Raw genomic sequence first — 13675 nt, 5'->3', positions numbered from 1 at the left:
ACAGTCCTTCTTTGTGGTCCTTTCGGAAACAACTCAAAACTTGGTTATTTGACCAATAAGTAGATCCTCCTTTAGGGCTGAATTTAGCAGATATCAGCGCCGAGATGCCCAAGGGCCTTTGTAGCGCTTTACAAATGTTTAAATAAATAAATAAATAAATAAAGCTAAAGACCTCCTGACCTCGTTTCTTGCTCACCGTACTCAGACGGTCCAGTTGGGCACTTTTCAATCAGCACAAATCACCCTACCATGCGGTGTCCCTCAGGGTTCATCCCTTAGTCCAACATTATGTAATATCTACGTTACTGACTTAGCCAGGGTCATTAGGGACTGGGGGATGGGCCTAACATCATATGCTGATGACACCCAACTGGTTCTTACCATCAAAGAGAACGGTGACAAAATAGCGGCCAATTTCCATCAGGGCATGCTGGCCATCAGCAGTTGGATATATGCAAAGTAACACTCCCAGGCATATACTACAACAAATACACAATAGATTAAACAAACAAACTAGTCCGGTTTAGAAAATATACATTTTTAATTTGATTAAAAAAAGGAATAATAAAAGTCAGTGCAATGATCGAAATTGATAAAATAGCAATGTAGTGATACATATGTATTCATAGGAAATATTTTAAAAAAGAGAGGTTTGATGGCATCCGGTCGACGCGTTTCGACATAAAGAATATGCCTTCATCAGGACTTTAACCATAAAATTTCTGTAAGAAAGATCATAACAATGTTTTACTGTTGTAGCCTAATATATAAAAATTAATTTTACCGAACTAGTTTCATGTTTGTTACAACATTCTATTGGCAAGAAATTGTTTTCACATTTTTGATATACCGCTTTTTATACACAGATATCAGTAACCTATGCATCTACGAAGTTATCAAGAACAAACCATATTGTATTTTGTGCGTGCAAACAGGGGGACAAATTGCAGAAAACAATCTTCATCAAGATGCAAAATTAACACGTATCACTTCAGAACATATTTAAATATTTTGATATCAGCAAGGACTACTCTCATATTATCCGATTCAATGATTTAATTGATAGTTATTTTTCATCTTACATGATACATTTCCTCTTACATAATACACTTCCTCCTTTCAAGTGCACTTGTTTGCCTGTAACGTTTGTTCTAAAATAAAACCTCCTAATATATTGAGTACAAGAAGGACAAAGGGATAGAAAAAATATAGAGAAGAAAAGAAGAAAGGAAATCGTTCAATACCCTTGTTCCAGGGGGCTCGTTTCGTATTTATATATATACGAAACGAGCCCCCTGGAACAAGGGTATTGAACAATTTCCTTTCTTCTTTTCTTCTCTATATTTTCTCAGGCAGGACAGACAAATAAAGACTGGAGGTGGAATAGCTATTATCCATCGGACCAAGTTTAAGACAACAATCAGTTCGGTATCACTTTCAACCTGTGAGGCTCTGCAGTTCTCTGTAGCATTAGGCCCATCCCAACAATTTAAAGGTGTTCTCCTATTCCGACCACCAGGCAGCAAAATTAAATTTCTAGCCACCTTTGCAGAGACAATGGAATCTCTCGCCACTGACAACACCACCATCCTAGGTGACTTTAACTTTCTCCTAATAAACCTCACTTATAATGATACTAAAACCCTTGTTACTGATCTAGAATCCCTGGGCCTAAACCAACTGGTCGAAGGTACCACACACGAAGCAGGGCACACGTTAGACGGTATATTCACCAATGACAAAAATTTACACATCCTCGAGATCCTCCCTGTAGGATGGACCGATCACAACGCTGTTACATTCACAATCCCGTCCAGCCCCTTTCCGCCCCTTGATAACACAGCTCGCACCACAAAGACAACCAGATCATGGAAAAACCTTGACTACCAACAACTCCGTGACCTTCTGTCCGTTTCCACGACCGACCTATCTCAAAATCCCGATATTGCAGCCGAAGAATACTCCACCTGACTCACCCTGGCCTTAAACAAATTAGTCCCTACCACAACCACCTCCAAGAACCACAGCGCCCCATTGGCACCCTGGTTCACAGATGCCCTGAGACTACAGAAACAGCTCTGCCGAAATAAAGAAAGACACTGGAGGAAAACATACTCCCTCGAGGACAAGGAAAACTACAAAAAAGAACTTACCCAATATAAAATTTCGATCTGCCAGGCTAAAAGCAATTTTTACTCCTCCCAAATTGAGCAAGCTCAAAATTCAAAAAAGGAACTCTACCAAGTAGTAGCCAAGCTATCACACTTGCCCCCCCAATCAATTCCTATACCCACCCAATCCCTCTGCAACAACCTGGCCACTTTCTTCTTCGATAAAGTAAACAACATATACACTAAATTCGCGGAAATAACAAATATCAAATCCAACCCCACTGTAACCCCCATAGATCACCCCTCTTTCACTTGTTCCAGGGGGCTCGTTTCGTATTTATATATATACGAAACGAGCCCCCTGGAACAAGGGTATTGAACAATTTCCTTTCTTCTTTTCTTCTCTATATTTTTTCTATCCCTTTGTCCTTCTTGTACTCAATATATTAGGAGGTTTTATTTTAGAACAAACGTTACAGGCAAACAAGTGCACTTGAAAGGAGGAAGTGTATTATGTAAGAGGAAATGTATCATGTAAGATGAAAAATAACTATCAATTAAATCATTGAATCGGAAAATATGAGAGTAGTCCTTGCTGATATCAAAATATTTAAATATGTTCTGAAGTGATACGTGTTAATTTTGCATCTTGATAAAGATTGTTTTCTGCAATTTGTCCCCCTGTTTGCACACACAAAATACAATATGGTTTGTTCTTGATAACTTCGTAGATGCATAGGTTACTGATATTTGTGTATAAAAAGCGGTATATCAAAAATGTGAAAACAATTTCTTGCCAATAGAATGTTGTAACAAACATGAAACTAGTTCGGTAAAATAATTTTTTATATATTAGGCTAAAACAGTAAAACATTGTTATGATCTTTCTTACAGAAATTCGATGGTTAAAGTCCTGATGAAGGCATATTCTTTATGTCAAAACGCGTCGACGGGATGCCATCTAACCTCTCTTTTTTAAAATATTTCCTATGAATACATATGTATCACTACATTGCTATTTTATCAATTTCGATCATTGCACTGACTTTTATTATTCCTTTTTTTAATCAAATTAAAAATGTATATTTTCTAAACCGGACTAGTTTGTTTGTTTAATCTATTGTGTATTTGTTGTAGTATATGCCTGGGAGTGTTACTTTGCATATATTGTTTACCCTGTCCCAGGATATTGATCCGTATCAGGGGGTCCTTGTTGCTAACATAGCATCAGCAGTTGAATGTCAGCCAACTGCCTCAAGTTAAATTCGAACAAAACAGAGGTCATGACTTTTGGCAAGCTCACCCCTACCTGGCGAAACGCCTGGTGGCCCTCCAGTCTAGGTCCCCCACCTCTCCCTGTAACCAAGGTTAAAAATTTGGGAATCATCATAGACGACAAACTCACCTATGTGGCACATGTTAACAGCATTGTATCATCTTCTTTCTTTAAACTTAAAACCATAAAAAAGAATCTCCCATTCCTCCTCCCCCCGAGTCTGGCAAAACACTGATCACCTCATTTGTCATGTTCTCAGTGGACTATTGCAATGGACTCCTGGTCAATGCCCAACACAAAATCATTAAAAGGCTGCAGTCCATCCAAAACGCTGCGGCGAGACTGCTCTCAGGCACTCCAAAATTCCAACCGATCGTCCACATCATCAAAAGATACCACTGGCTAGCTGTGAAAAACAGAATCAAGTTTAAAGCCCTATGTATCGCATATAAAGCCACACATAATCAAGGCCCGCGATTCCTTAATAAATCCCTCGCCTTCCATTTCCCAAAACGATCACTTTGATCCATGAACGCTTCCATCATGACGGTCCCCCGCACCAGGACGGTCACATGGGGTGACCGCAGCTTTACGGTGTCAACAGCCAAACTATGGAACTCCCTTGATGCAGACATAAGGGCTGCCCCCACTCTGACCATCTTCAGGCATAAAATAAAGACGTGGCTATTCTGCCAATAAAACCACCTCCTCTTCTTTCCCCTCTCTCTGCTTCATCCATAGCGCTGAGACGCCCTCGGGCAATTGTTCGCGCTCTATAAATCGTATTAATAAATAAATAAATAACGCATCATAATTGGGCCCTCGGTTGGCAAGACATGTTCCCGATCCGCTTTGGAAGGAGCAAATGTCGTTAGGAGGCCTTCCTAACCGCATCAGAATCGGGCCCTAGGTTGAAATGCTTTCCTAACATTATCAGAATCAGGCTCTTAGTGAATTTGCCCCTCAAAGGAGGTTGAAATGTACTTAGAAGCAAAAATAAATTTTTGCAATTCATTCCAAAGTCTTTGGAATAGCCAGGCTAAGTAGGTTTAGGTTTCAGGAATCGGATTTGAAATGTGGAATAATAAAGATAAGATAGTCCGTGACCGCAATATATTCTACTACTAGTCAATCTTATTTAGGAAATTTCAATGTTATTGCAATTGCCGTTTTCTGTCAAAAAATCTTTTTGGGAGCGATTTTGTAATATTTCTTTAACACCAATCAATTTCTGTCCATTCTATTATGACGTACATGATCAGCATCCAGGGGCAAGAAGAAGACGGACTCTGCCGAGGCAGGTGCAGGAGCTGGAGGTACCTCCCAGCAGGACCGCTCCTCTACATATTGCTCTGCTGGCCCCAGTAAGTCCTACTGTTGTTAATATTAATATATATTTCCCTAACATTTACTGCACCTTATTTAGAACTGTTATTTCAATTTCCTAATTTTATTTTTTACCAAATCCTCTTCAATATATCTGTTTCTAAATTTTTGTTATCACTGCATTACCTACCAACTTAGTTATTTATATTTTTAGTGTCTGTTTTTTTCTTCATCAAATCAAACTGCCTCTGACTCCGTAATAGTCTGTCTGTAGCCTGCTTTCTCCTGGTTTTCAGTCAGCTTTTTCACTCCCCTTACATATTTTGAAGACTGTCCAGTGGTGGTACTGTAAGACTCAGAGAACCCATTGGTCCTTACTACTACTATTACTAGTACTACTAGCCTGCTGTGCAGATTGCATGCCCAAGTGAGGTATTCTACGCATGTTTTTTTGAGATGAGAAGGCTTTATTTTACTTTCTCATGCTCAATCAGTGAATGATGATAACTTTGGGCACCCCAAAGTGGTGTATTTACCTTTTTCTCATCTAGGCATAGTACTATCTTTATTAGCAGCAGTTGATGGTGAACAACTGATTACCCTGCACCATGGCTGGAAGGAAGTATGAGGAGGGGGAGGAGGAGGATGGCACCCGTATATTTTCCAACCAAGTGAGACCTCCTGCCCGATTGTCTGCCCAGTTGCCCACTCTTTTCTTTTCAAAAACAAGATTCACCAGTAGCTCTAGCCACTGAGTCTAGTCGCTTTGGGCTGTCCTCTACTTGAGAGGCTTTTCAAACATTGCCACCAATAAAATTCCCAACCGGATAGTTCAATATTTTGAAAGGACATAGTGTCTACTCTACTCTAGTTCAAAAGACCTAGACCCTATCGCACAATATTGCACAAAGAGACTTTCGATTGCAATAGGAAATCCTTACAAGTATCCACCACTGTATATTAAATCAGGCAGGGAAAAATTTAGCAACAAAATAATTTTCTAATAATATTCTAGGTAGCACAACACATTATGAAATCACATCTAAGAAAAATATTGATTAAAAGAAATTATTTATTGTTATTCATGAATCATTAGCCTGGGGCCTCCCTAATGGTTACAATCTAAACGAATAAAAAGAATGTGTCTCTATTGAATGAGACAGGTACAAGAAGTTAAAAAACAGTTGACGCGGCGTTTCCGTGTACAGTAGTTTCCACCTTCATCAGGACGTAACAATTTCTTGTATTAAAATCTAAACACAAAAATGAAAAACAATACCTTTAGAAAACTCACATATGTTGTGCACCCTATCATATAGTTGCTAATGTTATCAAGTTAAAGATGCATATCTACTTTTATTTATTCAAACCATCAAACTTTATTAAAACAACTTAATTCAAGCATCAACTTCATTCTTCACACGTTTCTAAAAAGTTGGCTGCCAAGCTCTATCCTTCCCTTGAAAGTTTGTATCCTAAGAATAGGAAGTTGAGGTGGGCAATTCTCAATTTTTTACAATCGAATTTGTACCCCTCAGAGGCGAAACGAAGAATTATAGTGTTCACCCTGTTCAAGTGCCTCTCCAAATCATCATCTGTACGATAGATGTCATTGACATAAGTTAAGGCCTCATTCCTATATTCCCAATAGGCTCTGGGCATTGGAATAATATATCCTATAGATGTGACGTTGGACTTATGTCTACTAGGTCTCTATCGGAATATATTAGAAATAATTGTGAGTGCCAGCTAGCTCAGAGGTACTAGAAACTTTCTCGAGTTCACAAGAATGGATTTAGTTTCCGACAACCGCATAAACATGACAACTTTGTTTCCCCAAGATAAAACTGATCTTCAGAGTTGTGGAAACAATAGATAGATATTTCACTCAGTCACTCGTGCATGCTTCATTTCACCAGAGGTGCGAGAAATAGATAGACAGGCGTTTTCAATAAAAGGATTTATTGAACAGTCTTCTTTCTCAAGCATAAGAAATTAACTGCTACAATCGTAAAACTGGTTGCAAAATATAATGCAAACAGTAGAAAGAGTAGAATAAAATCATACTGTAAGAGCGTTGTATGGTTCCTAAACCATAGATAAATACACACATAAGTAACAGAGGCTAAAAGTACTCAACTGGTGCTTCTAAAATACCCCGATGTACCTAACCTAAGCTTAGTACGAGGGAAGAAGTAAGTGAGGTGTAGCATTCTGTGCCAAGAATCTGTCCAAGATTTCTCTAAGGGTCTAATCAGCTCTGTACCTTGATTTGGAATGAAGAAGGCCAGGCTCAGGACTCGACTTCCCAACAACCCGCAAGGGTAGCTTGGTAACACTGGAGCTGGATTTCTCAGCAGGAAAAAAGACAGCGTCTTTCTCTCTGCATCTGCTGGAGGGTCGGCTTCCTTCGGCACTTGCTGTAGCAGGATGCGTCGGACAAGTAGATAATTGAACTGCTATGGCAAGTGTGGGCATATTTATACCCTGAAGGTACCAAGTTTGATGTAAAGGTAGACATAATAACGTCACTAAAGAGTCTAAGTTCTTTGAACACTCCATGAGTTCTTGGACAAGTCAGTTCTCGAGCAAGGGGAAGTCCCAAGCAGCTGAAGCCGAGTTTTCCAAGAAATCGTTGTAGATTTTTGGAATAGTGGAAGTAGCCCTGCTGTATTTGAACTGCATGAGCTATGTCTAAATATGGTTATGATTTCTATGCCTATATAAGGATATGGTGATTTATACCTATACAAGGGCATGAATCGGGAAAATTACAAGAGGGTCCTAAAATGGTACACAACAGTGTATAACACCCACCGATCATCAATTCCTCCCTCCGACTCAGAGGCCCGCTCCCGCTCCCTACCCATGTAATTTCGACTGTGTCAGCCATGGGTGGCCTATAAGCTGCATGCTTACATTTAAACAATAGTAATACCTCACGTCATCAAGTGACCTAGTGCCGTACATCATCATTCATATTAGTAATCATGGCTTATGACTTGTCGTAGTAGTCAGAGTGAAAGTGAAGTTGATCATTTGCCATTGATTTAACAGAGTATGGCCATAATAGAAAAATATATATTTGTATAGTACAGTTGCCCCACCTGCAGACAGTAGTAAAATAACGAGTCTGCAACACAAGTATGTCTGTCGAGGGTGCAAGCTGACTACGCTGGCATGCCTACAAGATTAATTTAGCTAAACAAGAGAGAGAAGAAGAAGAATACTTGTCTACTCCATAGTGCCCTATGCCAGAAACTCTAATCACATCCAAATCTTAGGGGCAGAGGAAGTGAGGATACCACAAATGTTTTGCACTGCTAGTGCTACTGTGCCACTACAATGTTATGTTTATAATTTTGTGTTACTGTTTTTCTAAGATTATTGGTTAGAATTGTCTTTTTTCTTTCTTGATATAGCTACTCCTTCCCAACCCAACAGGCAGGAGTTAGCATCCAGGGTCCGGCAACGGAAAATGGAGGCACTCAGGGATGAATGCCGGTGGCTGGTGGCTCAGGCGGAGGAGCAGGAAGAGGCAGCAATTGCAGCCTCCAATGCCCTCGGCCCCAGCTAGGCCACAGCACCTCTGGTGGTAGGGCGCTGTGGTCTGGCCGCCACCTGCTGCTATTCAAACACTGCTGCCCACCCCTGTTGTTCCTGCAAACAATGTCAGTGCAGCATGGTCCCCTGGATGGCACACCTAGAGGCCAGGATATAGGAGTGCTTCCATGTCCTAGAGCGCAAGATCCCACAAGCCCGCCACTAGACTTCAGTCTTGACTCTTGCCCCTTTTTTATTTAATCTTTTTTTGGTGGGTGGGACTTGTTGGGGAGTGGGTGAGAATGTAGGAGATTGGGAAAACTTGGGTGTTCTGTTCTTTTTTTGTGGACATTTGCTTTTGGGACTTGCTTTACTGGACATTGGTTGGGGTTAGGGAGAGGGGTGGGTCAGGTCTTGTAGCTTTCTTTCCTTCTAATTTGTATTTGTTAAGGGAATACATTATTTATAGCTTTACATATGATGTAAATCTTTTTTGGTGGGTACTCTTTTACTTCACACTGTAACCCTGAGCGTAGTTCACGTAGTCACGCTACGCGTAGCTTCACGAAGTGCACTTCGCACTACGCAAGCTATGCGAACTGCGTAGTGCGGTAGGGAAAATGTTGTTCACACTAATTGCAGAGTGCTGGATGCTTGGCCGCACTGTGCAATCATTACAAACGGCATGTTTCCGAAGGTGCCATGGTGGTGGTAGTAGTGGTAGTAAACACTGACATTAGCATTTGCAAAAAAGAAAATGAGAAGTCAGTTACCTGAGGGAGACTAGTGAATGAGTAGTAGAAGTACAGTACACAAGAAGAAGACTCCCAAACAAGAAACCATGATGATAAGCAATGCTAAAGTGAAATAAAACAGAATTGTGATCTAGCCTAGTACAAGTTACAAACTGAAGTCGGCTTGAGCTATGAAGTGGACAAGCGTTCCCTTTAGTGCTGGAACTAGGATGATTAATCTATTCTGGCAATTAATTATTATGGATTATGTCCCTCTGGAAAGAAATTGAAAACTGAATACTGTGCGTGGGTGGGCAATCTAATCTATATATTGCCAGTGTGGGCTTATATATACTTAGAGCGGAAGAAGATCCTCGCCCTGCCTTGAGTTAGTGTTGCTTTCACCACATCTGCCCCAGCAAAAGTGTGATCAATTATTGGTGTAAATTCTATTTAGTCACACCTCAATATAAATCACACAGCCCGGGGGATGAGGGTTAGTGTTTGATGAATGGTTGGGAAGGCGGATTCGAGGGAAAGGTTTGACAAAAACAAACACTACATATGGATAACACATTCATCTTGGCAGCTGACTACCACAAATCTGTTAAAGGACAAAAAGGAAATGCATGCATGATGATGACTTGACTAGACTAGCAAAGGGCAGCATAATAATTATGCAATTGCCTGCTCCAGAGAGACCCAAGTTACATAAATTATGTTCGGTTTTTCCGGGCTTCTGATGAAAGACAGCAATTAAAATTAAAATATCTGTAGTAGTCAAATATAAGCAAACATAAACAACACACACAGTCATAATGATTTCAGAGAAACACAATTAATTAATCAAATGATACTGTATTATTGCCAAATTGGGATTTGCATCTTTGCATTGTTCTTGGTACTTTCTTGGACTGTCCATCTGTTATTCTTGGGTGCCTGGCAGATGCGGTTTGGTAAGGTAAGTATGAGTTATTTTTCCCAGTATGACCCAGGGTAAAGGGCCTGTAAGTGGAAAAACAAAAGGATATTGAAAAACAGTAGTCACACTCATGCCCTGAGTTATTCTATCAATCATCTCTGATCCTCCCAACTCTGACTGCGAGTATGGTGTCTAATTCCGTACTAACAGTGCCCCGAATGAGTCCAGAGTCGACTCGTCCCGACTCAAAATGCAATGTAGTACAATTTTGTGATTGAACAACAAGAAGGGAAAGATTGACTTGAGTCACTTTTTTGGTGTGTAGAATAGTACAAAACACAACAAACAACAATCATTCAGCATGTAATTCATGGCATCATTTAACTGTTCTGGGGAAGTCCCTCTGGGCTAGAAAAGTATAGATAGATAGTCAGGGCCCAGGGTTGGAGGCAAGCACACATTTGTAATCTCCATCCAATGTCTGGCTTGAGAAAAATGGCTTTAGGGCGAGTCCGGAGGAGTGGACTTTCTTCTTCACTGACAGCACACAGTTGCAACTCCAATCCAGCAATAAAAGAGTAAGATGGTGGGGTCTGATTTGTGAACCAGAAGGACAGTGATACACACAAATAATAAGGTAAATGTTCCTTAGCTATATCTTTTTTTGTTTTTTATCATCAAAGAAATAAACTTGAAAACCTAGTTGTCATGGAAGTAGAGCTTGTCTTCAAACTCTGGTGGTTCACCCAGAAATAGGCCACCTAACACACTACTTTCATGACCTGAGTCTTCCTGCTGTGGTACTTCAGGTATGGTGAAATCCAGAGGTATACAGTGCTGATTCATTTTGATCATGGTTAACCTCTCAACGTTTTGGGACAAGAGACTGGTCCTTCTCACAGTCAGAATGGGCACCAGCAGCACTGAAATCATGCTCAGCAGAGACACTTGCTATGGGGCAAGCCAGATAGTTTATCGCCAGGCTGCTGAGCGTTGGCCATTGGCGCTTTTCGCATACCAATACAGCAATGGGTTTTGATCAAAGTAGACCTCTGTAGGGTCATCCAGATAGACCGGGACCATCTGCTCAATGGTCATGGGTGCTCCAATTTGCTCAGCCTCTTTTGCATATGCCGCAGCACTGTACTTAAGCCCTGACTGTAGAAACCATTCCTGTGCTAATTTTAGGGCTGATGTTCCTGTTCTAGTTGTTGTTGATGTTGTTCTTGGTGCTGTTGGTGGTTTGTTTTGGATGCTGTGAGCCAACTGCACTGCCCTCAGGCTCTGAAGTTGAACTTGAAGGCTCCCCTGCAGTACTTGTTGTGCCCTGGAGAAGCGAGTCTACAATTTCCGGCCATTTAGCTTCCAACTGACTGTCTTACACAGTAGTTGGCAACATCCCCGTCAGAAAAAAGGTGTCCAGTAATGGTTTGTACCATGGATCAAGAATGGTGGCACAAATGTAATGGTTGGATGACACAATGCCTCTTGGCACCCATGAATTTTCAGATAAGCAAAGGGTTAAGCTCTCCACCAACTAATATGCTTCTTTTTTCCTCCATACCATTGTAGACAGTACCTCCTGTAGCTGTTCCTGTAGCATGGGTAACAATGGGATAGCTTGGCCATGATTCATTCCTCCTTGCTGACTTCATGTGTGAAGACCTCAAAAGAAGCAACATCTCTGTCAGGTTTTTAACTAGGCTCCAAATTTCCAGCTCAATGATCATGCCTTTCATAGTAGCATCCCCCCTTTGGATGACATATTTATTAATTGGTCTGAACATCTCAAACAGGCGTTCAAGCATGTAATAAGTTGAGTTCCAACATGTTGGGACCTCCTGGATGAGTGTTTTAACTGGCATTCTATTATCACGTTGAATAATCCTCAGCTTCTTCCGGGCTTTAAAAGAATGGCTGAAATGTGTGCAGATTCTTCTGCAGGTGGTAAGTAAGTTGCTGATCCAGTCTTTTTTTTCAGAAAGTCTTGAACAATTATGTTAATACAGTGCGCCAAACACAGGACCCTGAAATAGCCACCTTCAGCCATGGCCTTAACTATATTACAGTCATTGTCCATGGCAACAAAACCAATGTTAAGCCATCTTAGTTGCATCCATTCAAAGATTTTAGTATTAACCTCTTCCAAAATGTTTGCAGCCGTATGGGGTTTCTCCCTGGCGAACATTGCTACTGTAGCATACTTCCGAGCACCATTAAAAACTTCAGCAATGTCAAAACTGCAGACATCTTTTCTATAACTCCCACAAAAGAGATCCAGTGTACAGTGATGCACATGTAATTAGTGGCTTGGCAACTGGTCCACATGTCTGTTGTCAGGGGGATAGTTTGAACAGCAATCTGCTGCAAAGCTTGTCCAAGCAATTCCAGCACGTCGTGATGTAGTGATGGAACAGCAATTTTGGCAAAATAGGACTGTGTGGGAACCTTTCTTTTTCGGGCAAATGGCTGCCATAAATTCAAGAAAACCCCACCCCTTCCAAAAAAAGATAAAGGATGCAATCCAGCGCTAACATTTTAGTCAGCTTTGCGTTGGGTGGTTGTATTCGTACTGCCCCTCAGACCTAAACATGTTGGATTTTTTTCTTTACCGGTGCCCCTGATGCAGGTAACTTCTTGACACCAGATGTTAGGCTCAATGCATGTTTTTTTATTGTAGTACTATCTTGCCTTGGACCCCTTGCTGTCTCAGCCTGACCCTTATGCCATTGCGATGTTGCTGATGATGATGATGATGATGTGGGTAGAACAACTGCACTGCTGGGGACAGGGCTGCTTTGTGTAACGAAGAAAATGTCTCCCTATTGTTCACCTTCCACCATGATTGGATCTTCTTCATCCCCTACAGCAACAACACTTGCTTTTTTTGGGCCACTAAGGTGCGCCTCCCACTTTGTCAAGTGGTGTTTTCTCAGATGTGTTGTTTGGCCTTTGGTACCATCGTTTGTACCAAGCTTACCCTGACTAACACCTACTCCAAAAATGGAGCATAAAGCAATGTTCACCTCCTTCTTGCTAACTGAAAAGAAGTCCCAAACTGTGGAGGTCAACATTCTGACACTGCTGGTGCCACTTGCAATGTCGGAAGAACTAGTAGGTGGGTGTGACGTTTGACTCTCTGCAGTACCTACTCCTAATGATGTGTTTGGGGTGGATGTAGGTCGCTGCTGGGACTTTGCAAATATGGCAGCTGGAGGTGGTGCTGGTGGTATCTGTGCCACATCTCTCAAAGCAATTTGGGGTGGGGTAATGTCGGTTTCAAATGGGGGCAGGGCTAATGTCCATGATGACTGGTTCCTCATCATCCTCCTCTTCTAAATCTACCTCCATAACTCTAAGGCTTGCTGCAACCTTTCTTTTCCCTAGCCTTGTCTCGTGGCTTGTCTCTCTCGAAGACTGATGTGGAATCCTTGTGGCGTCTAGATCATCAGAAGGGAGCTTGAAAAAGAAGTTGATGGACTAACCCTCTTTTTCCTTGCTGGGGATCTGGAAGACAATGGGTCTTCTGAAAGAGTGGCTTGCTCTTCTACCTCAGCAGGAAGCTCGATCTCCTAAACTGTCCCTACTTTGGGAGGAACAACTACTATTGGGGGTAGTTGCTGCTGTTGTTGCCCATATATCTGAGTTTCCTGCATTGATTGTGTACTACTTTGCAATAACAATAAGTCAATTTCAACATCACAGCTTGTCAGCGTTATCGTGATTAGACTGGCTGCCTCTGTCCTGTCACAGACATGGGCTT

The sequence above is a fragment of the Lissotriton vulgaris genome, chromosome 8, assembly GCF_964263255.1.
Source record: "Lissotriton vulgaris chromosome 8, aLisVul1.2, whole genome shotgun sequence".
NCBI classification, from domain to species: Eukaryota; Metazoa; Chordata; class Amphibia; order Caudata; family Salamandridae; genus Lissotriton; species Lissotriton vulgaris.
Note: the sequence above shows the minus strand (reverse complement) of the source record.